General features: G+C 43.4%; 1 protein-coding gene across 6 annotated transcripts in view; it reads right to left on the reverse strand.

The window, feature by feature from the left end:
• Positions 1 to 27,356, reverse strand: part of PITPNM2 (phosphatidylinositol transfer protein membrane associated 2) — a 140,921-nt gene that overhangs the window by 99,273 nt on the left and 14,292 nt on the right. For all 6 annotated transcript variants that reach the window (XM_068163501.1, XM_068163505.1, XM_068163504.1 and 3 more), the window contains exon 2: positions 25,066 to 25,165. The gene's annotated coding sequence lies outside the window, so the exon portion shown is untranslated. The remainder of the gene's footprint in view (positions 1 to 25,065; positions 25,166 to 27,356) is intronic.

Here is a 27,356-nt window from a genome sequence, read left to right on the forward strand (position 1 = left end):
AGTCACACTAGGGAAAAAAAAAAAACACAACACAACACATACACAATGCAGAGTTTAGATCCTTACCATACAGTCACAAAAGACAGATTGCCCAGAACAAAGTACACACAGATGAGGAAGGATCAGTACAGGTGAGACGTGCTCGCACCAAGGAGCAATCCTCATATCATTCTGCACTGCTGTGTGCTCAAAGAGAGACATGAAGGGGTCTACATGTTCTTGATACCTGGACCTGGCAGAAGGCATCTGCTAATAAATCCCTTATTTATTAAGAGAATTCTCATCATAGAATAAAAGTTACACCCACTGGAAATCACACATAGTGAACATAGTATCTAATAAATAGAAAGACAAGTCAAGAAATTTATGTTGTTATATCTTCCTAATTCCATTTACCTCATTAGCATTTTTGTCTTCTTCTGTTGAGATTTTCACCCCTCTTAACTGGCAAATTGCATTATTGCTCCATTGTTGTTTCCAGGATTTTTTACCTCCCTCACAGTCCAAAACTTAACTTGCCACTTTAGGATCCAAACCTGCAAACACATATGCAGGCAGACAGCTTTTCTGAACCTGAGGCTACAAGCGTAGGTAGGTAGTACAGTCCTGTTTTGTGCTGCTTCAGATCAGACAAGAGTGAAAACCAAACACCTACCCTTTAGAGAAACTCTTTGCTCCACCAACTATTTGGATTGAAACCAGCTTCTCACAACTAGCCTCTGGCAATCCACTACTCCCTTCTTCTACAGGGCAGATCCACCTGCAGGGTCACACTGCACTGCACTCACTTTCCTTCCCAAGTGCCCACTCTCAATTTCATCCTCTGCTGTACATGGACAGGACAACCTCTCTTCAGGCTAAAACCCATATAAAACAGTTACAGGTTGAAGAACATGCAGGAACAGCAAAATAAAACTAGCATTTCTGACATTACTGTGCTGGTGAGTCATCAACTCATTCTTGTCTGTCAGCTCCTATAAAGGTCAAGATCTTCAGAGGCAGCTGCGGCCAACAGACCCTTGACAAGGACAGCAGCCAGGCTTGGACCCAGATGCCCAGAGCCGGAAATGCCTTTTCCCGCCTTTAACTATTAACTGCCACAAAAGCAGGAAGGGATCAGAGAGGAACTTCAAGTGACAACATCCTTCCCTCCAGCCTCTTTCCCAACTGCAACCTCCACCAGGAGACACTCAGTACACAAATTCCATCAATATTTTAGCCAAGTCAACCTCTGCCAGTCAGTTCTGCCCCTCTAGGGAAACAGCTCTTCCTCCATGAAAATCCAGGGCTTAGTTTCTATCCCTGGTTTACTCCAGATTCAGTACATGACCTTTCACAGCTCAGCCAGAAGCTCTGCCACAGGTGGCATATCCAACAGATGCCCAGACCCCAAGTAACAGCAGCAGCAGATCAAAAAGCACCATCACACTGACATGGAACCACAGGGGCAATACAAAACACAGCCTGCTGCGAGCTGAGGCAGGAATGGTTCAGGGGACTTGTTTGCATATTTCACCCTTCATTAAGATCCTGTTGGCTGGGATGCAGAGAAGGAAAAAAATCAGGCATGTATTTGTACTTAATGGCATGGACTACACAGTAATTTGCAGACTCCTATATCCAAGTGTCACATCTATCATTTGTATTGAACACATGCTTTAGTTCCTTTATTCTTACTTTGCAGTTTTTCTTTCCTGTGGTGATCCACTGTGTTCTTCCTATGGTTTTTGCTTCTCCCCTAGCACGAGCTCTGCTTGAACAACGTTTTGCAGAATAGAAAAATCTCACTCCTGCTGAAGCCAGCTAGATCAGACTCCTTATTCTAAGGAAGCAACATTTAAATATAATAATAATCTTTCACAACTCCGAGGTAGGAAAGCTGGTTATAGACAATGCTAAAAAACCTAAGTCAGCAGGGCCCAAGTCAAGTTTCTTACCCCTAAAACCAGTTTCCACACCGAGCCACTCCCCCTCACCCCCACCACCTTGTAAATTTAGATCACCCAAAAAAGAACCACCACAAAGGGAATGGAGCTTGCTCAATAGCCAACAGCATTTTCTCCAAGTGGGATCAGAGGTAAAGCATTCAAAAGTCTCCTTAAGAAAGCAGCTGCTTTTTGACGTTTAAGTTACTTAATGCTGTTAAAAACAAGGACTGGTAGATCCAGGATACAACTGGAAAATTGCTCTACTGGTGCTTAAAACCTTGTGGCCCTAGGAAAAATCGTGTTGCAGGATAGGCTTTCAGTGACAAGGTCTCACACTGACTAGCCTGAGTTCTCCTTTGCTAATTATCAGAAGTCAGTGTTGGCAAGGGACATTAAAGGTTTTTCCAATGGATTCAATAGAAGATTGCTTATTGGAGCACATTTTGAAAGGGCAAACCTTTCTGCCCCACCACTCTTTCATTGTTACATTTAAATACATTAATATTTTAATCTTATAAAAGCACAAGCAATTTATCTTGTCTTTAAAAATACATAAGGTGGGGAATGTGACCATTTTTAGAAAATAGTATCTACAGAAACATTTTAATGTAGATATAAACATTTCAGTATCCCCAAAGAACACAGAAAATCCATCCAATGTCACAAGGGACCAGAAATTTGGGATGTCCAAACAGACACCTTTTAAAAGGAACACAAAGATAAACCTGCAAGCACCTACTAATCTGAAAAGACAGAGGAGAAAACAGACTTCCCTCACCTCAGGGAAATATTTCCTTCCATGTTTTACAATAAGATAAATAATAATAATAATAATGGTAATAAAAAAGAGACAGAAGGAGACAGACAGACATCTGGGTTATGTTCTAAATGTAATTAGAAGCCTGACAACAGGACAGAATAATGTCAAACAAATTACAAGCAATGTGTTTTCATTCACAGGGTGACAAGTCAACAGGCAGTCAGTTAATTTTAAGACTGATTATGTACCAACTCCTTAAATAAAATAAACACACTCAAGTACACATAAAGCAACAGGGAGTCAAAGCACACCATCGATTTCTCTTTGGGCAGGGCTGAACATCTCAGTTGTATCTGAGAAATGAGTTTGAGTTATTTTAGTGGGGGTTGTTTGTTTGTTTTACCAGCAGCTGCCACTAATTCCTGGGTGCCCAAGCCAGCATGCCTTGGATCTCAGCTGAGCATCCTCAATCATCACTAAACACCAACACAAGTGTATATAAGCTCATATATTAAATGACACTACACAACAACTCCCACTCAGAGTTCTGCCTCAGACAATAACTTACAGTAGGAAAAGTCGAGACAATAACTTATGGTAAGAAAAGTCGTAGGGTTCCCAACAAAGGTTTTTGAAGACCAGCATCCTCATGCTGTATCAGTGACTCCTCTCCCCTGGTGCTCCAGCACTCAGAGACCACAGCTTGCAGACAGTGAAGGGCTTTGCACTCTGAGCTTGGGGACACATCCATGGGATGACTGGCACAAGCCCTTCCCACGAGAGGCTTGTAGGCATTGGGTTTGGGTGGGTTTTTTTGTCAGTCAGGAGACAACCCCACAAGCAAAGGGGTATCTGCTGGCTGAGAACTGCACGCTCCCAATCAAAGGAGCTGTTAAATTGAGCAGTGATGGTGGAAACAAAAACACTTCTCTCCAGAGTAAGGCAGCTCTGCCAAAAAGCTTTTCGGAGTAGACCAAGCCAGAAAGGCTTAAGTGTTGCCTGTGACAAACTACAGACTGAGCAGGGACAAAACAGCTACAAAATATTCCACATTATTCTCCACCCTGAGCTTTAAAGTCCCACTAGAGAATGGTTCTGCTGTGTGTATAAGGTCCTAAAGGTGACTAAAAGCAATCCCTGTGCAAACTGGGATGTGTTCTTACAGGAAAGCAGTGGCTCTCCTCACAGAGAACAGGCACCTCCTGCCTGACAGCCCATTTCCCAGCACCTGTACAAAGGGACCAATTCTGCTTCCCACGTCAACACCTGGAGGAACCAATTTACACAAAGCTTCAATTTTCCATTTCTGAGGCAATTAAAAAAAAATAAAATCCAAAATCTTGATCTACTGAGTAACAGAAGGGGAAGAAGTGCAGCCTGGGGAGACAGCAGTTGCAGAGGACGGCTCTTCATTTTCTTGCAGCAATAAGAACTACCTATTTGTTTGAATGATGGTGGCTTCAGAGGAACACCAGTGCAGAGCCAAGAGACGACAGCTATGACGTAAATAGAGGGGAAAAGCAAAGGAGTCAGCGCAAAGCGTTAAGGCAGCAATGGGACACGATGGCGAAGGCGCCAGGCAGCAAGGAGAAACAATGCAGCAAAACAGAATGACAGATGAAAAAAGTAAGGTTACAAAAGCAGAACAGACTAGAAAGGCACTTACAGGATAGTAATCCTTGCCTCTGTTTCTAATTATATCTGTAACACTTAAAGCTGAAAGGATTCTAGAAGGCAAATTTACTTTTTGTCCTCTGTGCCACTTTCCATTGGCGTTTGCCCCAAATGCCTGAAGACAAGAGGTTGGTTTCAGTATCTGCTAACGGGTGTGTGGAACACTCCCTGAGAAAATCTGGAAGGGGCAGAGCTGGCTTGGCTAAAATCCCTGCAGTGGGGCAGAAACAAGCTGGGCAACCCCTCAGACACACACCTACCCTCAAAGCTTCCAGTGGAAATGCAAATCCGGCAACACTACTGCAGAAATTCCAGGCAGCTTCTGGTGCACATTCTAATAAACCAGGACCAAACTGCAAGTTAAACATCAACTCCCAATCCTTTGAATAAATATATAACACAGTTTAGGATGGGCAATGGTGAAGGCTGCTGAGACTGGCAGGGATGATGATAACCCAAGAGAACCTCTGTGCCTAGGCAAGAGCAGACATGAAAAGCTGGGGGAGTCATCTTGTTAAAATGTCTCTGGACTCTTTAAGTGGCTCTTTAGAGCTTCACATTAACCATGTAATATATCTACAAGCTTATGGTTGTGAACAATTTCATTTAAATTAGATCTCTGAAGCATAAATTGGCCCAAACTGCTCAAATTTGAAACAAAAAGGAAATAATAGGTATTAGATTAACCAAGTAAAGATACATCAATTTTAATTGTAGAGCTATACAGAGTAGAGTACTCTGGAGAGGAAAAAATACTTAGGTTATCTCCTTGGGAGTAGTAGTGCTTAGCTTTAATCTGGAGTGTTGTCACTCTACAGAGATGCAGCAATTTGAGAATTTTAATGCCATACGGCAGACTTCAAGAAGTCAACCCAAATTTCAGAACACTAAAGTCTGTAACAGTCAATCAGAATGTCCAAACATCCTAACTGGAATCACTTTAAGTTTGGAAACACACAAACACGATGAGAACTGCAGCAGCGCTACCAGCGCACTCTGAGAATTAAGGCTGCCATCTGAAGGGGAACATCTCAACACTCACTATCTGCTGCATGATTCAAAAGCCTGGCACATTTGCTGATACCTGAATCTCTCTGCTAATTAGGAGAAAGGAAAAGACTTTTGGGAAAGAAAAATTACACCAGAGATGTTGTTGTAACAGTTCAGAGTTTTTCCAGCAATGCTTCAGATGCTGCAGTGAGAGATCTTACCCAACAGCTTTCAGAGACAAGGCAGTAATATTTATCATCAGCACCTTCCCCAACTCAGTGTGCTGAAAGCACACAGAGGGGAAAAAAAAGGGAAAAACAAAACATGCAGCCCTGGAATAGTTAAGTGCTTGGGGAGAGGAGCTTGTTTGGTTTGGGGTTTTTCCCTTGCTCACCCCCCCTTTTTTTTTTTTATTGCTGATAACTGAAACAAACTATAAAACCAGTCAAAGAGCTTCCATAAACCACACCAGCCCTTGCCCCATAGCAAAGATAAACACACTTTTGCAAAAGCACAGAACTTCTCCACTATATTAAGCTGATATTCTTGAGATCTCCCAGCCTCAGTGTGAATAACATGGCTGGAGTCTGAGACACCCCACCATGAAGATATGAAGGCATGTGCCCAACCTGACTGCACTGGGAGGTTTGTCACACCATGAACATGCCCATTTTTTGGGAAGGGCTCTTTCAGCTGCTTTCATAACCAGAAGTTTATGAGCAAAGGGCCTCATTGCTCTCTCAAAACACCCAAAAGACAGAACCCAAACTAAGAACAAGTGAGAGCCAGCTTGAACCTCGGATGAAAATGAAGTGGTCAGAGGCAGCTGACAGGACGAGCAAACCAGCTGCTTCCCACAGCTGCTGTGAAAAACATCAGTGCCACTATGTTGCACCTGCAATTATTTTAAGCAATCAGCTTTTGAAAAACACCCATTCCTCCTTTCTCACCACAGTACAACTTGTACTTAACCTCCCTGTCACTAAAGAAATATTCCATCTAAGAAAGCAGCAGAGTATCAAATTAACAACCCAACAAACAATACCTCTACGTTGCTATGTCTGTTAACCTTTGATTTACAACCATGGGCTTGTCAGTTTTGTTTTTTAAATTAAGATGCTTATATCCTGAAGGGTAACAAAGTTCACCCTATTAAATTAACATCTGCTATAAATAATGCACTACCAGAAAGTCAAAGAACATTTACAAAGCATTAAAAGCAGGTGACTGAGCATTAAACAGTCTTGCTCTGAATAACTGAAAAGGGAAAAAGATAGTAAGCATCTGAAAACAAAATTCTTTCTTTGCACACATTTTTGGTATAACAGGAGCCAACTCCAAGTAATTTGCTTTGTGTTTGCTGTCAAGAGAGAGCTGAACAAGACAATTGCTGACGTGGAAAGCGAAGGCTTCCAGGGACAGATAATTTGTTAACCTCGTGTGTAGGTTATAACACTCTCTGATTCCCCAAGGCAATTTTCATTAATAAAAAGTTTCCAAGATCAGTCTTTCTCCTTCCTTAGCCCCAGAGGAAGCTTTGCTCAACACTCCTGGAGACCAGTCCTGCCCTCTCTCCCTTTTTAAAATGGGAGAATCAAATTCAACCATTTCTTATGCTCTGTGGGCACAGGTAACAGGAGAAAAACAGCCAGCAGATCATAGGGCACTGGCTTCCCTGCCAAGGGGGCCAGAATGTGCTTAGGGCAAACGTGGTATCTTTTGATTTACATGGAGCTATCCAAGTGCCCACTGTCACTTCTGCACCATTTTCATAGAATTATTTCAGCTGGAAAAGACCTCCAAGATCAAGTCCAACCATTAACCTAACACCACCACAGCCATCAAACCATGATGAAAAAGGAAATAAAAAGCATAAATTACCTTCTGAAACAAGCCCCTTTTTTTGTGCTCAAGTCCTTGGTGGTGAAATACAAAAAAACACAATTGCAACAAGAGCTCAGATTGCTGCTTTAGACTCTAATGGCTCCAGAACAGCAATTAATGCTTCTTCCCAACTTCATAACTATCTCATAATGCATTTATCAAAAACACATTACACCAGTGGACACAGTCACTCTTTTCACGACTCTCTTTGGACACTAGCAATAAATTCTTATGTGGTCCAATTAAAAAAAATATATGGGGGCTACCTTGTTTTGAATGCCTTGCTACATCAAGTTTTGAAATGGAAAATGGGTAAAGACCTTCAAATACAGTAAGAAAAAAAATGAAATAAATAAATTCCTCCCCAGAACAACTCTGGGATGTTGAGTATTTCTTACAGGAAGGAAGAAGAGGAGTGTTACTTGAGAGCTTTGTTTTTAGCACTAAGGAGGAGAGGTTTTGACAGCAGAGAGGCTATTGTCAAGTGCATTTGGACTCATGTCAAATTTCTGCCTTGACAAATTGGACTGGGAGTCCTTTCACAGTGAAAGTGCACGAGAGGACATCACACGCAATGCAGAGCCATTTCTCCACTTCAATGAAAAGCAGAAGGGAATTACAGAGCTCTCTCTCTTCCCTTTCCTCCCATCCAATTGCCTCCAACAGGCTGCAACAAGCAGAGCACAGCAGCATTCCGCAGGGACACATTCAAGGATGAGAGCATCCTCCCACTAGTCCCTTACCCACGCAAACCCCACTATTTTATTGTGGGGAATACAAGCTGTGGCTGCCAGCTGAGCTCCAGGAGGAGCAGCACATGTGTGAACCTCACACTGTGTAATGACTGCTACCGAAAGTGCAAATGCAAGTGGGTGAGTATTGGCATGAACCATGCAGAGTGTAGCTAAAATAAGGGCAAGCAACATGGAGAATCCATAATATCCTCTGCACCTGGGTAGCTCAGGGCATTCCAGCCCAAAAATGCTCTAACCAGAGGGAAGATAAAACGGTGAAGATGCAAAATACACATGACCTTCCTTACCATTTTTTTCCCACTGAAAGAGATTTTTTTATTAGCCATCCTGCAGCAACAGTTCAAGAGATTTTAGGGTGGAGGTAACTGGGAACACACTTCCCTTTCTTTGAGCATATGAAAGATTATTTTAAACCAAACAGGTTCTCTGCTCTAGGAAGGATCCTAAATCTTTGTCATACTCGGTTTCTGCCACACGCTTCTCTCTGTTAACTGCTACTGTGGGGAAAATCTGGCAGTTTAAACACAGGACTAATATTAGGTCAGTATTCAAACCAGAACTAGCAAAATCCATCTCACATAACGGATGCAGACTATTTAGCATCTCTTACAAGTTAATCTGTGGTGTTTACTCCTGTGGTGTAGAAGGTTTTACACTGATGAGTTCTGACTGATCCTCAGTACAAGGAGAGCTGTGGGCAGAGCCTGACCAGGACTCTCTAAAGCATAATTCTGCCCCTTCTCAATTTTAGCGTTCCCCACAAAAACCACACATTTTCTCTAACAGCATCAGAAAGGGAGGTAAAGCAGCCAGGAAGCACACAAAGGAGCTGTTGGGTTTTTGTCTCTGGGTTGCAGGGGGTGAGGGGGAAGATTTGTCAAGAAACCTTCTAGAAACCCTGGGGGTGAAAGGAAACTACTAGAATCAGCTAAATGAAAAGCATAATTCAAATGCTGACATGTACTTCACCAAGCTGTTCTTTAAGCTACATGGGAAGGAGCTGCACCAACCTCCACTTAATAGAGAAAAAATGTTTAAAAAAGAAAAGGGAAAAAAAAAAGAAAAGCTTAGGTACAGTATTATCCAGAAGCTATTCCTGAGGCCTCTATCCAGAAACAGACACCCAAGTTTTCATTCAATAAGGTACAGCTACAACAAAATTACCTCCTGGGTGCTAATGGTCTCTTAGTAATAAACAACCTCTTTAACTAAGGCGGGAGAAATGCGTTACAAAGGAATTTGCCACACATTTCCTTCAATAAATCCTTCCTCCATTCACTGCTTCCCAACAGGAGCTGGTCTACCCACTATCATCACCAGCAATTCTCTCCCAGCAGGGGGAAAATAAAATAAAATAAAAAAATCAGACCATAAAAGTCTCTCTTTTATCACAGGAGAAAGTTATTAGGAGTTTTCATGCTGCCTGGCTGATGTCTCTACTGGCTGACGCTCCCCTCTTTCTTCATTAACTGCCTGCAGAGGGAGAAAGGAACAAATGCTGATCATGCAAGGTGCATCCAGAGACCCAAGGTAATCACACTCATTCAGCTTTATTTATAGTAACAAGATTTTATTTCTTTGGTTTTATTTACACTAAGAATAGGTCCAAAGGTTCCTGGCAAAAGTATCCTGTTAGGGCAGCTGGGTAAGCTGCCATCATGCTGTGCCAGGCATTTCCCTTCTGAACCACCTACTCCTGGCACATACCAGAAAAGGCAAAAAAAAAAGTGAAAAAATAAAATTTCCATCTACTTTCCCAGAGCTCCTGACAGTTCCTACCTGCTTGGTTTGTCCTCTGCCAGCTCCATGTCATTGCCATCTCCAGATTTCTTGGCCAGATCCCTACTCCAGGGCAGCCAACTTGCTTTCTAGTTAAGTCAGAGCAGAGGGACTGACTGCAGAAACCCCAGAAGAGTCCTTGGTGGCATTGTACAAGGAGTGCACTTAACAGTCTCCTACCCAGAGCTCTAAACTGGAAACACCCTTTATTTCCAGATTTTCCCAGCACGCATGCAAGACAGGACGTGCCAGCTCTCTCCAGGACCAGTCACACACACCAAGTCCAGGTGGTGACAGAGCAGGACCACACATCACATACCTCAGCACCACATCTGCAGCAGGGTAAGCACACACCAGCACACAAAGCCTCCCAACTATAAGACCCCACTGCCAGAAGAGCTTCTCAGGCATAGCAAGGAGTTGAGGGAACAAACACTGCCCAACTCAGAGTCCCTTTCACAGGGCTCCTGCACCACTCCTGAACAGGAAGGTCAAACTGATCTGGAGAGAAGTGGCTCAGACTAAGCTGGACTGGTCAAATCAGCCTCCACAGGGAACAAGGCAGCAGCCCTAGGGCTGGGCAAAAAGCTGCTAAAGCAGGGAACGAGGCATATAAGGGAGTGAAACATATCCTGAGACTGAGGGAGCTGGGTCTCTTTAGTTTGGAGGAGACTGAGGAGTGACTTCTTTTTGATGATGTACAATGACAGGACAAGGGGCAATGGGTGGAAGTTGAGGCATAGGAAGTTTCATGTAAACATAAGGAAAAATTTTCTTCACTATGAGGGTAATGGAACACTGGAACAGGCTGCCCAGGGGAGTTGTGGAGTCTCCCTCTCTGGAGATATTAAAAACCTGCCTGGGTGTGTTCCTGTGTGACCTGCTATAGGTGATCCTGCTCTGGCAGGGGGGTTGGACTAGATGATATTTCGAGGTGCCTTCCAATCACTAACATTCTATGATTCTGTAATATTTTCCTTAAACAATGCCCAGCTAGAGAGACAAGCAACTTGTCTTCCAAATGCATAAACTTGTTCCTCATAAAAAGTTTACATAGACTAAAGGAACTGATGCCAATAAAGTGTCATGGCTTCCTACACCCAGTCCTCAAGGGAGTCCCAGCAAAGCTTTGCAGGCAGCCAAGCAAGAGCTTGGAATTGTGCTGCATCCCATCTGAAGAGGGGGGAAAATTACCTGCTGGCAATCAAAAGCATCAAACAGATATTCAGGATATATTCAGTCCCAAATCAGAAAAGAAAAAAACAAAACAAAACAATATCATCCATGTTTGTAAGCTGGTCACACCCTTAAGCTCCCCAGAGAAGTTTTACAACTCATAAAACCTTCATGATTCATTTGGAAGGAAACCACAGCCTGTGCTGCAGCCACATAAGTGTAAGGTTTCACAGGGAGGAAGGGATGCCTCAATAAACTGGACTTTGAGGGGGTGTGTAAAAAGCACTAATACATTTCAGGGCTCATCTGCAAACACAAGAGAGTGAAATACAGACAAGTTTCTGCCCCACATCCACAAGACACTTTATGTAGAGCAAAGCACACTTTATTTATACAGAAATTTTCTTTTCAGTGTGTATCACTTAGCTGTCTATTGTCAGCCCCAAAACAACAGGGCACAAGAGACTAATGAACAGCATAAGCAGGAAATACAAAGATGTGAAGCAAGATTTAAAGCACAAATGGCTCAGGCACTCTTGTATTTTACAGGAGGTCATTCACTGGGCCTTTATACTTCATTTATCAAATTACAGCTGAATTGGTGCAGTCATCCTGATTCAAGAAACCATCACGCATGTTTTCCCTTCAAAAGGGGAAATAAATACTTTATCTGTAAAGCACTTTGCATCAGAGAATTTCTGAGTCCTTCCCTGGCACTTTGCCTCGTCAAAGCACCCAGGCAGGCAACTACTCACCCTACAGATGGCCTTCGGAGGTGCAAAGAAGTTAAATGTTTTGCCCATAATGGCTTGGGCAGTTGTAGAGCCAGACCTCAGATCTGCACCTCCTCCCCTGAGATGCACCTGACTGAGCCAATTACCCATGCTGCTACCTTTAACGAGTGGGGTTTTATAGCCTCCATTTTTCTAGTGCTTTCCTTGTCATTATAAACATCCCAATGTTTGCTCACAAGTTGTTCCATTAAAAACAAATATGCTGCCACTCCACGGCAGTGGAATTTGCTGCAGAAAATCATCAGGAGAGCAGCACCATCTTGCCAGCCACCTGCACCACCTCCCCTCTTTAACTCAAACCCAGAGGCGTGCTACAATTACATTATTCCAGCAAACAACCACATTATTATGGCCACAGCCACTGTGATTTAATAATTTAAACAAAAGACACACACAATGATAGGAACACAGTAAGTAGCACAACACTTCATTACAGCTGAAGACCAGTATTCACAATCCCTGAAACCAAAGATGGTCTTGAAAATCATATGGCCCAATGCATCACTTCAAGATTACAACTTAATCATAGAATTTTCAGCACAGGGCTTTAAAAAAAAACCACACTGATCATCTTTTGTTGTTTTCCAGGGTGAAGAAAAGCCCCAAGAGGTAATAAATCATTTAATGCATCGGTGGAAGCAGCTTATTTATGAAACAGGATTTGCAATGCAAAAACTGAATCACGAAGCATCACCTTCACACTTCACCCTTCCTCATGCACTGCTATTGAAGACTGTCTCTACAACTCGCCCACTGCCTCCTACAGCAGGTCAGTGACAGGGACAGTCACCCAGTCCTCCATCACCTGCCTGTAGGGAAGGGTTCATCATGCTCTCCGAGCTATGCGAGGAATGAGCTGAAACACAAGGCAGCCACCCAAGTGCTTTGAAAGCTCTAGACCATGCCGTACGGAGAAGTTAATCTAGCAAAAATGCTTTGGACACATAGCCCCAGCCCAAACACAGATCTTTGCCAAGACTGAGGACAATATGTTATTAACTGAAGTTTAATTATATCCACAAACATACGTTTCTAGCTGAGGCATACAACCACGTCTCCGTAGATTTGTTTGTTCTTCTAGCTGGCCCATTAAGAAATTAGTTTTGTGTTCACTTTCATAGCCCAGACCACACATTTATCTGGTATTAGATTTCCTCCTGTTTTGTTTCCATAGGAATTTTACTGGTTTCATATTAATTAAATTATGTTGGAAACAGACAACACTTCATAAAGGACCCTCTAATCAGTGGCTAATAAAGGCAGGCTGCAACATGGCATTTATGTAACACTGTTAAGGTTCTTTTCACCAGACAAAGCACAGCTCCAAAGAACAACCTATTGCCTCTTCACCCATCAAGTCAGGAAATTAAGTAGATCTTTATTAATGCGTTTGTGGTGCTCTGAATTAGGCGAGATTGACTTCCAACAAGTACCATCAACAAGAAAGAAGAATCCATCTCCTTGTGACATATGGACAAGGTATTTTTCTTTTAAGAGAAATTCTGCAGGAAGAATGAGTCAGCAGCAGACACCCAGCCAGGTCTCTACAGCTAACCAACACTCCCTACATGGGCTTCAGCGCAGAAACCTGCCCACTGTCAAAGACCCAAGTCTAAGGAAGCCACGTTGAATGGCTGCCCACTCTCCCCAAAACACCCAGTGTAACCTGACTTGCCATGGAAGCAGCACAAAGAGCTCAGAATATTTTCTCTTTCCACACTCACTCAAGTGCCTCACCCGTACGTGCAGGCGAAGAGCACACGCTCTGTTCTAATGGATGAGGCAAATTCAATTAATGACACTGATCTTTAAAAGTCAGCAGAGACTGCAGAAATGGCTCATTCGGGAAATTTTTCTTTCTGAAAGCTTCCGTGCACTGTAATAAAGCAACTATTGCAAGCATTTATTTATTAATACAGAAAGATTTATTTATGAGAGATCTGCAATCAGCTTAACCTCTGAAAGCGCAGCTTGATGTAGCTTAGCCCCTGGCCAGAGTTTCTCTGCTGCTTTTACGTCAGGAAGCTGCATCCATTAGCCCAGGGGTTAGTTGAGAATAGCCCAGACAACACCTCAGCACTGGCTCAGACCTAAGGCTGCCAAAACCAGTGGGCAGCCTGCAGTCAACCCAGCCCCACTCTCATGCCAGGCTTTGATACCATAGAGGGGAAGAGGCAGATTGTGCAGGTAAGGAAAGCTGGTAAACGGCACAAGCAGGGGGTGTGTGACGGTGCTCTTGAAAGGCGCTGGAGAACTACCGTTTCCCCTGAAATCAGCATGGCAGGCAGAACTACTGAAGGCTGCTAGTGCAAGGGAAGTTATCCAAACCCTGCTTTTCTGCAAGAGGAAGGCCGGTGTCAAATGGCCACAGCTCTGAAGATGCCATGTCAGCACGTGTCTCTTCTTGTCAGAATATTGCCCAGAGCTACTAGCAACAGGAGGGTTGGTAACAACAGAGACACCTGATGTACAGCAACCATATTGGTAAATTAATATATTTATTCATAATACAGACCAGCTTATGGTTAAAAGACAGGGAAAGGCACAGGTAGCTATTTCAGTTTATATGAGGCAGCCATTAAGACAACACTAAGAAGTGAGGAAGGGAATTCTTCCCATGGCTTTGCTCTGTTCTTCCATTTCACAAAGCCCAGGCAGTCAATAAAAGCATATTTTAGGTTTCAAGGAAGCAGTTCCATATACCACCTAGACTCTTTCTGTTACAAGAGACAAGCCCAAATGAAATCACTGCCTAGCTCCCCAGTATCAGAACTCTTGTCTTCTCCAGTTTGTCCTTCATCACTGGTAGAGAGCCATGGTGAGAATGGTAAGATGCAGTACAACTGTCTAGAGAGACAGCAGGCACTGAACATACCACAAAGTTCAACACAGGCTTTGCCAACACAGAGCAAGCACAGATTTAAAAGCAAGGGCAGTTTTTTCCACCAGCGGTAGCTCAGGATCATGAAACTGTTTCCTGTTGTCCCACCTCCTGAACTTCCTGCCATCCTGTCTGGGGAAGATGCCTTTGTCCTTGACCCCAACCTACACAACACAGCCTTCCACGCAGCTATGAGCTGTAACAAGTCTGTCCAGCAGTCAGAGCTGGGACAGTCCCTTCCCTCCATGTTATCAGAAGCCGAGCTCTGCAGAGCTGCAGTGCTCTACCCACCATGACCTTGTGAAGGGACACCCTCCATACCCTGCTGTTTCTAGCTGTTCACAATGAAGTCATTGGTACCAGGCCAAAATTGAGCATCCGTGCCCTCAGAACACAGGGAGTGAGAGAACTGCTCATCTCTGCCTCTGACACACACCAGCAGAGTCAATGACAACAGATGACCTTTTGCATATTAAGTATGCATGGGGGGAAAAAAATCTGTGATGTTAACATTTGTCATTGCTGAGACTCCCTCAGGCACTCTTCTCTGAACCCCAGGAAACACAGCAGGGTGCTCAAAGCAATGGAGACCGCAGACTGAATGGCTGAGTTGAGAGAAGGAAGAAATGGCTCAAGAAGTCTGTTTCACATGCAGAGGAAATTATCAGAACAGAGAGGAAGTACCATTGGGAGAGAAAGTACCATTTAAAAAGTCCATGTGAAAGAATGGCACCAGACAACTGCCCAAGAGACTGCACAGTCAATACAACCAGCTGCCAGCATAAGGCTTGTAGTAGTTCTGCCAGGGCTCAGGTGCTGCACTTTCTTATGCAGGAGTTTCTCACACAGGCTACAGTGCTTTGGGGCACTAACCTCCACCATCCATGCAACTGCCTCTCTGCTGAACATCTCCTCAGCTCCATGAACTGCAGAGACACCCTTGGTTGCTCCTGACATGGCCATAAAAGACACAAGAGTGCTCATATAATCCCCAAGCGTGTGGGGCAGCAACCTCCTGGGGTGCTGGGGAGCCCCTTAAGCCACTCAGCCCAGAGCAGCTCTGCCTACATAGAATGGTAGGGTTGGAAGACACCTCCAGATTCCAATCACCTTGCCAAAGCAGGATTACCTAGAGTCACAGAATCAACCAGGTTGGAAGAGACCTCCAAGATCGAGTCCAACCAATTGCCCACCCTAACTAATCAACTAAGGAACACAGTCAGATGGGCCTTGAAATTTCATCTCCAGAGAAGAGAGACTTCTACTTCCATTTCACACAGTAGTTTCTCACCAGCACAGCTGCTGATTAAAGCTTGCACTGACATATGAAGACTCAAAGGCAGATAAAACCCCCTACACTTCTTAATCTGATTCATGCTTATTTAATGACTGGTGTTTGTATCATGTGGAAAGCATCTTTTGCAGGGTACTACTTTGACCACTGCTGTTCATAAATATAAAAAGACTTGCTAATGCTCTGCTAAACTTCTCACTGAAGTATTTTTATCAGTATCCCTTTTTTTTTTTACCAACAATAATCTAATTCATGTGCCTCTTATCTTAGCTATGAAACAGCACGTTCAATCCAAGCTCACAGCTCATTTAGATAAATGCAATTGGGCACATCCAGCGAATCATTCCTGCTGTGACATTTCTACTATTGACAAGAGTTATTTCCAGGCCCAGCATGGGCAGGGAACTGGGAGGACTCAGACACTTCAGCACAGGCACTGCCCCGCACTGAGGATGCACACAACAGCCAAATTTTCAGAAGGGACTCAGTCTAGTCACATGTTAATAAACATTCTGGCAGCATTTCCTAGAAATAACCTTCAACAGTTACATAGAAACATAATCCATCAAAATAACAAGAAAGAAGATAACTTTTATTGGTAGACTGCGTTCTAGCTATATATAGGAGAATTAGTAGGCAAACTACCGGTCAAGGGAAGAGCTCAAATTAATTTCAAGGTTATTTTTTAGACACTTCTTTCATAAACACAAGCACTGCTGTCACAAAGTCTCCCTTTCTTGCTCTTTGTTGGCTCTCCATGAGCTCTTAGGAATACAGCCAAACCTGATGGGCCTCTACAGGACTTAAGAGCACCAAGCAGAACCTAAGCACTTAGTAGGCAATGAGCTGAAGTGAGTCTCTTGCTCTAGAGCTTAACAGTTAAATCATCAGAACAGATTAAATTTTCCAATCAAATAAATGGAAAGGTCTCCTTCAGCACTGAACAGTTCCTCTTTTCTCTAGCACTCTATCCCCAAATTTCTTCCTAATCTGAGCAAATGTGATATTTGAATCCCCCTCTCTTTTTTTCCTTTCTTTTTTTTCTTTTCTTTCTCTTTTTAATGAGCACAACTACTGGGATGCTGCAGAAAGAGCAGTCAAAGGATTTTCTTCAGATACTCAGAGCACTCCTGATCTGCATATTGATTTCAACTCCTCATTCTTCACAAGACAAAATGGAGTCTGTCAATACATCTGCTGGTGCATCTTTCTCTCCGCTCCCAGCCAGCAAACCCATGCTCAGAGATGAATAAACTCATCCTGCGGAACATACTGCCTTAGTGAGACCTGGGACTCTTTGGACAGTGTCCATGTGAAGCTGTAAAGCCGAGATGCAATCAGAAGTGGTCACAACCATGCGGCCACTCCCATCAAAATACTTTTAGTGCTAGGGCTCAGCTGAGGTTATCTCACTGATAAGCTGCAGACAACACCCTGGGGACATTTGTGCAGTGTGCGAGTCCATGCACTGATGTTTCAAAGGACAGAAACCAAAACTTGGCTCTAACATGCAATTTCCCAGCACTGCCTCTGAGTGTTGTGTGAGATGTGCTCTGCTCAGCCTTCAGGAAGGAAGCTGGCCTTTGTTTAGAGGGATGTATGTGCTCTGTGTCAGTATATACACTAACAGGGGGCTACTGACCACCAACAATTTCACACCTTGCTGAATATCGTATTTTCAGCCAAAAGAAACACTTCTGATTATTAAGGCAAGGATTGCTATATCAGAGACCCCGGAAATTAATCATTCCTGCACTCCACTATGAATAGAATAGAATTAACCAGGTTGGAAAAGACCTTTGAGATTATCAAGTCCAACCTGCCATTCAATACTATCTAATCAACTAACCCATGGCACCAAGCATCCCATCCAGTCTCTTCCTAAACACCTCCAGTGATGGTGACTCCACCACCTCCCTGGGCAGCCCATTCCAATGGCTAATCACTCTTTCTACGAAGAACTTCTTCCTAACATCCAGCCAAAACCTCCCCTGGCAAAGCTTGAGACTGTGTCCTCTTGTTCTGGTGCCAGCCACCCAGGAGAAGAGACCAACCCCCACTTAGCTACAACCTCCCTTCAGGTAGCTGTGGACAGCAATAAGGACTCCTCTGAGCCTCCTCTTCTCTAGGCTAACCATCACAAGGTAACCTGCCTCTGGAAAATTAACAGCTGTGAGTCATTTAGAATTGTATACAATTTATGGATTTTCATATATTCATTTACTGAGGTAGAATCCTCTCTTCAACTCCTCTTTCCACCAATCAAGCATTATTGGGCCTGGCACGAACATTCAACTTACACTGCTCACCAGTCTGACTGGAGAAAGATGTTGGGAGTTCCATCTGAAGACCTAGGGTAGGTTCTCCTGCAATCCATAAAATCTCACTTTTGGTCTCAGTGGAAGTAGGATTAGACCTTAAGCAGGTCTACTCATGACACAGGGAGTTTGAAATGAAGACAATACATGGAAAGAGCACCTCAAGGCAAGATAGTTTCATCAGCTAAGGGTGTATTTGACGCAATCAAAAGAAGCTAACATCACCCTTATCTACATTATATCAAATATCTTTTGCTTCCAAAAGCCCTTAAGGCTGCAGAACTTTCAGCTACCTTCTCCTCCTTTATTTCCACTACCATTAATACTCTACCTTAGAAGTCTGCTGCCAGCCATTGCATGGTCTCTCTGGATAGCATGAATTAAATTCTCAGTTCTTCTGACTTTTTCCATCATTAGAAGGACATTTATCAGGTTAAGCCCAGATTTCTCTCCCTGTCTTACCAGCAGAGTTTTGGATGACTAATCAAAACACTGAATGTATTTTGAAGATCTAGTTTTTTCTTCACTATTTATACTAGTCAATGTCACTTTGACACTATTCTGGCTTTCAACTGCAAAAAAACTTTCAGACTTAAATTCCCTTAATGTGAACATGCTCTCAGAAGCAGACAAGAGTGCTATTCGCTCCTCCAAGTTAGCTTCAGCTGTCACCAAAAACACAGTAAGCATTTTCCTTCTTGGGAACTATGTGTTCTTGCAGTTATAGTCAGTGGACCAGAAGAGTCTGGCATCAGAAAAAGAACTATCTGATTTCTTGGACTCGCTGCAGGAGAACCTGTCTTGGCCAGATACGGTTACTAGCACCAAGAATTCAGTTAAATTAAAGATGTCCTAGGCAATGAATGTTGGCTGTAGAGTGCTCAAACATTCACCCACTACAGACAGAGCTTTGAGTGCTCTTTAAAGAGTGTTTCTTCCTGCAGTTATAAATAACTGTGAGCAAACACTCACTTTGTGAGTTAGCATAAAGATTTTTCTGAACTGCCATCCATGAATTCCTGACACTGCTTGCAGTGAATGGGAAGCAGTCAACAGCTCTCGAGAACCTTTCATGTTTGTCTTCATTTTCAGTTTGTCCAGATCTGACAGTACATTTCAGCTTAATTCACACAGTGTTTAAGTCAAGGTCAAGCCTACTGTTTTCATGATGATGTGTATTGCCTTCTTTCCCTGTCATTTCTATTTCCGTACCAAGTTATGAAGAGCACAATATGGCCTGAAAAAGCATTGCACCTTCGACCTACCATGAGACACTGAACCTAGAAGTGCCCCTTGGTTAGGGAAGGGAGTTAGTTGTCATGTTCAAATGGATAATCCTTGTGTGACAACACTTGGATGTCAGAGAACACTACCTCTGGGCAGCAGCAAAGAAAAAGGACAAAAAGATGAAGCACACAAACAGCCTTTCTAAAAATCTCTTCAAGGCAAGAGTTTTCCACAAGTCATTTCTACCATGGTTTCCACCTTTTGGCTTGCCACAAGCAAGCCCAGTCCTCAGGCAGAGGAAACATCACTGATAACTTCAAGTCTTCACTCAGATCTACCTCTACTTTAAATGGCTTTCTCCCATTTCATTAGTGATCCTTCTCCATCATGCTGTTAAGGTATGGTAAAACCAGGCCTGCAAGCACATGGCTTGCTGTCTCCTCCAGGAAGGGTACTACCTCCATTTCATAGGGAAGGTGCCAATGGGAATTCTACCCAATGTCACTGTGAACTGCAGAGCATCTGCTCTATGCAAGGCTCAGTACAACCTTCTCTACAGAGCTTTTCCATGAGGGGTTGCTCACCAGGTCTTATTTTTAAAGAATCTGGGCCAAGTCATCCCTGCTGTAGCTTTAGTGACGTCAATGAGCTACAGCAGGGGTGAAATTGGGCCATTATTTTTTATGTCCATATGTCATGTGCCCATTAAAGACAAAAAAATGCAGAAGAAGATCAAGGAGGAATAGAAAAGTCATTGAGTCAAGAGATTATACTGTGCAAAGATTAACATCTAGATGTGGCATGTTCCTCTTTTGTTCCTGCTGTACATTTAGAAATGTAACATTTTATGGAAAAAGAAATACTTCTGCAGTGGCAAGGTACAATCTGTAGTGACAAATTATAGTCACATTTTGTACCTTGTTTTGATTTTTTTAAAAAAATTAAAAAGATCTTTACCAGGAAAAAGCCTCTTCAAAACTCAACAGAAGTAAGTGACACAGTTGCCAGTAACTGTTAGTTTCTCCACTGTAAGCCAGCATTAATCATACTCTGCGTATCACCAGCCAGCAGTAAAGCCCAATGGACCTTGCTCTGAGTTCATTTTGTAGCAAATCCAAAACATGATTATACAAATATCAAAAGCAGGAACATGAAACAGAAGTTTAAGACTGAACAGTGTTTTCTGTGACTATTCAAAGCTTCAAACAGCACCATGAAAAGGGACGCAGCTGAGGAGACCAAGCCTGCCAGATGTAGGACACCAGCTGTGAGCAAGAGCAGCAGCAGCCATGGCATTGCTTCTGTGCTGACTTTCAGAAGGCTGAGCTGTGGCATTTAGCTTCAGGCAGCCTGTGTAGGTGCTTCCCAAACACCCTGACACAGACCATCAGCTACTGCCCTGGACTGCAAGCCACAGCTTAGGCCACCCAAATCATGACATGCATCAAAGCTCACAAGACCTATGACCAAAACCTCTCAACTCCCTATTTAAAAGCCCACTTAAGTGACATTTATGAGTCACCACATTCATAGGAATATAAATTACTCACCAATAAGCGTATAGAGTCATGCCAATACATCTTTAAAGCTAGAGAGCAAATTCTTCAGAGCTGGCCAGGAACAGCACCAGATCACAGGAGCTTCATGTTCAGGGCCTCCACTTTGTAGATAACTTATTTCAGAGCTTGGTGAAGATTCCTTTGAAATCTTTGGCTAAAGCTGGGACTTGGAGAATTAGGGTCAAAGATTAAGTCTTCTTTCTAAATAGCTTTTTCCCCCCTTTTAATTCTCTTCCTTCTTTTGCATTAATGAGTTCTTTTTCCCACAATAACCCAGAACAGTTTGGGGGTTTGGGTTTGGTTTGCCCCTTTTTTTTTTTTAATTTCTCTTCTCCCTCCTCCCCATTCCAGCACTGGAATGAAAATAACTGGAGATGGAAAACGTGTGACCTCCCAAGCCTTTATTTACAGTATCACAAACCACAAGGGAAGGATCTGTCCCAAGTTTTCCAGCTGGAATGGGAACGGCAGGGAAAAACGTGTCTTCATTTTTACAGCTGTGATAGCTAACACATCACATGGGAGAGAGATGAGGAGGAGGTAGGAGAGCTAGAAGCAAATAGTGATACCATGGAAATATCAGATGAAGAAGTCTCAGCCACACAGATAAAATCACATGATCACCTATGTGCATTCTCCCCAGAAATAAACAGAGCTTTGTACATCCAAATGGAACTGCAAAACCAGTCTGGCACACATTTAATAGGGTTTCTTCTTGATTTCTACAAGATTATCAAGTACAGAAACCTTCTGGACTACACCTGGGTACGTATTAGTGCTGTGAGGATCTCTCTTCATGTCACTACCCCTCAAATTACTACCACAAAGACTTCATCAAAAACAAGAAGTGCAGAAGCAGCAAAAATCTTCCTCAGATATTCAAACAGCACAAACACAAATGAACAAGGTTTAAAGCCACAGAAAGTTACTTGCAGCAGGAAACTGTCAGTTAGTTTGTGGTTACAACCACACCAGTGTCACAGCTCTTTGCTCCTAGTTAAATACACATGTCCAAATAGTTCCTTGTATCTAGTGTTTCTGTTGTAGGAGGATGAAAACAACGAGAAAAACTCACCCATATTTCCCCCAGAAATTTCACAGTGCCAGACTACAGAGGAGACTGTTTTGAAAAGGGATCTCTCTGTGCCTTTCCAAACATTTATGTTCTAGACTGTCAGGTCTAACCCAGTTTACCTGTAACTACCTCCCATTCTCTCTCCCTCGCCTGTAAGCAGCTCCTCCTTCCACCATCCTGGCACTGTAAACAGCCAGGAGTGGAAAGGTACTTAAAAAAAAAAATAGAAATCATAGCACAGCATGGCACAGGCAGACAGGGACTGCTAGAGGGCATCAGAAAGACCCAACTGCAAAGTAAACCTGGGCTTCCTTTTGAGAGGACACTACACAGTCCTGCAGTGATGCGTACAAATTGTTTAGATGGGACAACAATGCACAAGACCTCTGTGCCCAGCCTGCTTCATATTCTCAGACTAAGGCTCCCTGTAATCCCACCTGCTTTCACCTCACCTACTTTCCCCTCTCCTATACATTAGCCTTCTGTACCATGTCAGTCTCTGTCTTTTCTTACTGAGAAACAGTCACTCTTCATCCCATCCAGGCTTCTGCAGTTGCAGGATCAATGGAAAACAAAAAAATGGTAGTTCAGTGCCCTGAGACAGCAAAAAGTGAAGCTGCTGAGGGACAGAGCAGCAGGCAGCATCTCCTCATTCTGCATCAGCCTCCTCCATCACCACCCGTCACACCGCTTCCTCCACTGCCAAGCTCCCACAGCCACACTTGGAACACCCCAGGCACTTGCATCTTGTGTACACACACAAACCCCTTGATTCTCCTTCTTCAGGGATTGAGGGCATTATCTTCAATTTTTACATAAAGAATTATGTAATTTGCATAGAAATGCAAAATGTGCCCAGGTAAGACTAGAGGAGCCTCCTCCCATCATTGAATCCCACAGTTTGGATTCAAAGCTCGCAGGTTTGGAAGAACAAAGGGACACTGGCAGAACACAGGGGAAAATTACCCAGTGCCTACAGCATTTTCCTGGACATTGCTATTCAACTTTTTGTTTTCACCAACGCTGCATTCCCTGACAAGATTTAAAACCCATTTTTCTTCCTACGTTCCTTACCTGCCAATCCAGGGACGTTAGCTGCTCTCTAGTGACGCAAGCCACATGGATTAATTTCACTCCAAATCAGTTTCCCTTCATCTGCCCAGGAAATTAATGACCACTTGAACACCTCTCTTACCAAGGAGAGGATCTTCAGCCCTGCTAAGTCCTTCAGGCAAGTGAAATGAGTAGTCACAGCCTCAGGGCAAAGCAAAGCCCAAGCATTGCTAGGGATTGCATTTCTTCCTTGCTGTTATCACTCATTCAGAGCCACACGCTCTCCTCTACAACAGCCTATGGGGGAGCAAAGGGGGAGTACGTGATCGAAAGCAAGGGAGGTAAAGCTCTCGAGGCACAAGAGCACAAATTCACATGGCAATTAAAGCCTCCACAAGCATAAACTGCTCTGTTAAAGCTGCTGACAGCGGCTTTTGTTCCCAGAGAGACCTGTCCACAGCTCTTCTAGAGAGCTGTGGTGGGCAGAAGAGAAGCTGCTGGGTTCTCTCCTGAGGAAATCAGGTATCCCACAGAGCAACAAGTCACAGCACTGGGAGTAACTGGAAGCAGCCTACCCAGACTGATCCTGAAGAGAGGCTTCAGGAAGAGAATCAACATGGGGAATGAATTCATATTCATTGAACGCCAATTTCCTGACAGGAGATAATTAAGGTATCCAAGTCACCCTTAGATTTCAAGGATTTCTGGCAAAGATACTGCATGTTAGTACGGGGCTGGTGTCACTGTGGTTTCAGTGTAAACTGCTGCAACCCTGAGGTACAAATCCAGAGAAAATGAAAACATATTTCAGCCTGATAAGTGAACAGTCTCAGATCCTCAGTTCTTCCCAGCAGTTCATTGTTCTTAAAGCAAAAATACAGCATTTTTGAGTTTTAGGATCCAGCAAAAATGTAAAGTTGCTGTACCAGAGTATCACTTGCAAAGAGAAACATGTGGTGGAGTTAAGAGTTATAACCACTTTTTCTGAAAAAGGAAAAAGAATTTAACATTGAGGAAAATAAGAAGATGCAAATCTACCCAGTCTAAAGGCTGACTCATCATCTGTTGAAAAATTCCTGTTCAGTCACCAATTTTGCAGGCAGACTTAACACTGATATATGTTTCTAGAAGTCATTCAAAAGAGGTTTGGTGAGACCTGGACACATAGGCAGTGAATCCACAAGCAACACTCCAAAGATTACAGTATAAGGGAGCAGCATGTACATGCATTCATAAGAAGCATAAAATCTCTGGTAATTTACTTGTTAAAAAACACGACAGGGTATCTGCTTCCCCATCCACACTCTCCTTTGGGGAAGAAAGTCAACCCTCTTAGCAAAATAAAGCAAATTAAAAGTACAGAGGTGAGAAAAAAAGGAGGGAAAAGAGAGAAAATAACAATGTTATGGTAGTACCAGGGCTGCACACTGTTTATTTCGAAAGAAATCAAATGCAATGTGGTTAACCTTTTTTGGGGGGAAAGGACCTACACAAGATTCAAATATAAACCAAAGGTTTGTTAATTGCACAGCCTGTGCAGCCATTTTTCCTTTTCATTTCTTTACTTGAAAGATTTTAAGTTGATGAGGATGCTGAGTGAGGAGAAAAGGCAGGGAGCATGAGTTTTCTTTACATAGAGGTTTATTACTAACAGACGTCTATGCAATTTAAGCCAACAATCTCCTGTGACTGCCAAGTCCTTCTCAGAGGCAACTGATCCAGCCCTTCTTCTAGACTCCATTTTATCATTTTTCCCTCTGAGCATCTATTCAAGTGGAACCCAAGTGAAGGTTAATCCCCTCTCTCACCAGCAGTGAGACAGTATCCATCAGACTCATTACCATTCTCTCTAGTAACTCTAAATGTTTCCCTCTAATATAGAAAAGAGCAACTATCCAGCTGAAATGCCAGAACCTACCTTCTGAAATATATCTCTCTAGATGCTTCTGCATGCAGGAAGGAATAAAGACAGCATTGCTGAAAAAGGATGTCACTGTTGGTCCACATGTGTCAACATCCTAGAGAAAGATAAAACACAGTTGCTTAAGTGCCATGCCCATGGGAAATCAAGTGCAAGCATAAAGCTGCATTATTTTCACAGTTACACCATGCTAATGGCTCCTATGCAAACAACATAAAGCTACAACGTTTTATAATTGCACATCAGAGTTCCTCTGCAGACATCCCTCCGGTATGTCAGAAATTCAATACGTGATAGTAGGCGGCGATGAGCACCTCAGGGATTTAAAGTGTGTTCCAAGCCATGAGTCATCAGCATCTCAAGCTCATGGAAATTTAAAAAATAAAATAAAAAGAGAGAAGCAAAAACACACAGGCACGTGATGCACTGACCACTCTCATATGCTCTCCCTGTACAACACTGCAACTTCCCCCTAAAGCATCTCCCTCTTCACAGGCTGTTTACTGCTTCTACAGACATAAAACATCACCTCACAGTATTCTTCCAGACAGGAGCCCACATTCAAGGATGGAAATTGAGTTGGAGCTTCCTTTATAAAGCCCACAAGTCCTTCCACACCTGGAGGAGTGAGGAGAAGGTACCTCCCACAGCTGTCACAGAGAATGGTACAGCCAGGCCCAAGGGATGGCAAAGGCCACAGTGCTGAACCAGCAGTACTCAGGAAGATGGATCCAGCTCTCTTCCCACACAGCTCAGGAAAGGTCAACCCCAGGCTAGCCATTTATACTTAATTTTCCAACCATCATCCACCTGCTTTCCTCCAAAGCTGATTTTTGTCAGGAGAGCTGAGGGCCAGAAGGAACACTTAACCAACTTGTAACTGTTACCTGCTCAGCAGCTTACGTGGTTTCCCTGGTTATGCCAAGCAGGCCATTGTCTTCCCAAGAGATTCCTTCAGGCAGAGTCTCATCATTACCTCCTATCACTGCAAGCTGGTTTTAATGCTGCTTTTAAAGCATCTGGTTCACGCTTTAGGGCACACACATGTGCTCCTCCCTCCCAGCCACCATGCCCCTCTCTTCTTGGATCTCCCCAAATATATTCAAGTTCCTTTAGGTCTTCATTAATTTCTTGGCTCATTCTTGGTTGGTCTGCCCCTGCTGTTCCCCAAGCAACAGAGCATCAGCTCTCAGTAGCTCGAGGTCTTAACAGGGCAGATGGAGAAGGGAAGGCTGGAACATCTACAGCCATTCCCCTGACAAGTGACCCACAAGCAGCTAGCATAGCTTTGGGAAGCGGACAGAGATCAGAAGTTAACCTGTCTGTGTCAGGGGAGAGGATGAGGCCTCAGCATCTCCCACGCACTCCTGAAACCCGTTCACTCAGAGTAAAGCTGCCTTTAACTGGCTGAACTGCCCTGAAGCAGGAATACTCCTTTCCAATCTGTGTCAGGAAGGACACAGTTGCAGGAGCTGTGGTTTGCACCAGAACATGCAAATCTGGATCCACATCCACACCACAAAAAAAGCATCTCCGTGTCCGGGATCTGGATCCAACCAAGCCTTAAGACCAGCACCCACAACTGAAGGGTTATACAAAAATATAAACATAAAACTCACTCTGCTCCCAGGAACACAGCACCTGAAATGCTTGGGAAAAAAGGTTGATCACTTTAGCTGCAATGCCCTGCTCCAGTTCAGAGACAGCTCTATGTCTTACCAGCAATTTAAAAAATAATAAAATAAAGTAGCTGCTCTTTACTCTCACACCTCCTTGCACAGCAATTTTAAAAAATAATAGTGCTTGCACAGGTCAGATTCATCCTGGAGGAAGAGCAAATTGAGTAACATTTCAGGACCATTAATCTCAGACATCTCACCAAGAGCAAGCAGCCAGACAGCTTAAAAATATATTTAGTCCACAAATGCTTATTAACGTCATTTGCTGATTCACAGCTGAGCCAGTCTCATGGAGCCCAAATGCCACTTCTGCTTTTTCCCAGGCTAGGTTTAAAAAGAATAAAATAAAGTGTTGGGCATTGAGTTGTTCAACCCATCTCAAAACCTTCAGTCACACAGCTATTAGATGTGGCTCTATCTGAGCTGGAAGCTGCAAGTCCAGTCTGCAGGTCCTATGGTTTAGGAGCCTGACCAGAGTTCTAAAGAGGAGGGATCACCACCTGCCAGGTCTGGCTCACATACAGCTTTCCACTGTGGTCTCAAAGCAACATCTGCATCCTTATGTGCACAGCACAGAGGAAACACTCCTGCCCCACAATGGTCTTACAG

The sequence above is a fragment of the Melanerpes formicivorus genome, unplaced genomic scaffold, assembly GCF_026170545.1.
Source record: "Melanerpes formicivorus ecotype bairdi unplaced genomic scaffold, bMelFor1.0.p_v2 SCAF_72, whole genome shotgun sequence".
In the NCBI taxonomy this organism is placed as follows: domain Eukaryota; kingdom Metazoa; phylum Chordata; class Aves; order Piciformes; family Picidae; genus Melanerpes; species Melanerpes formicivorus.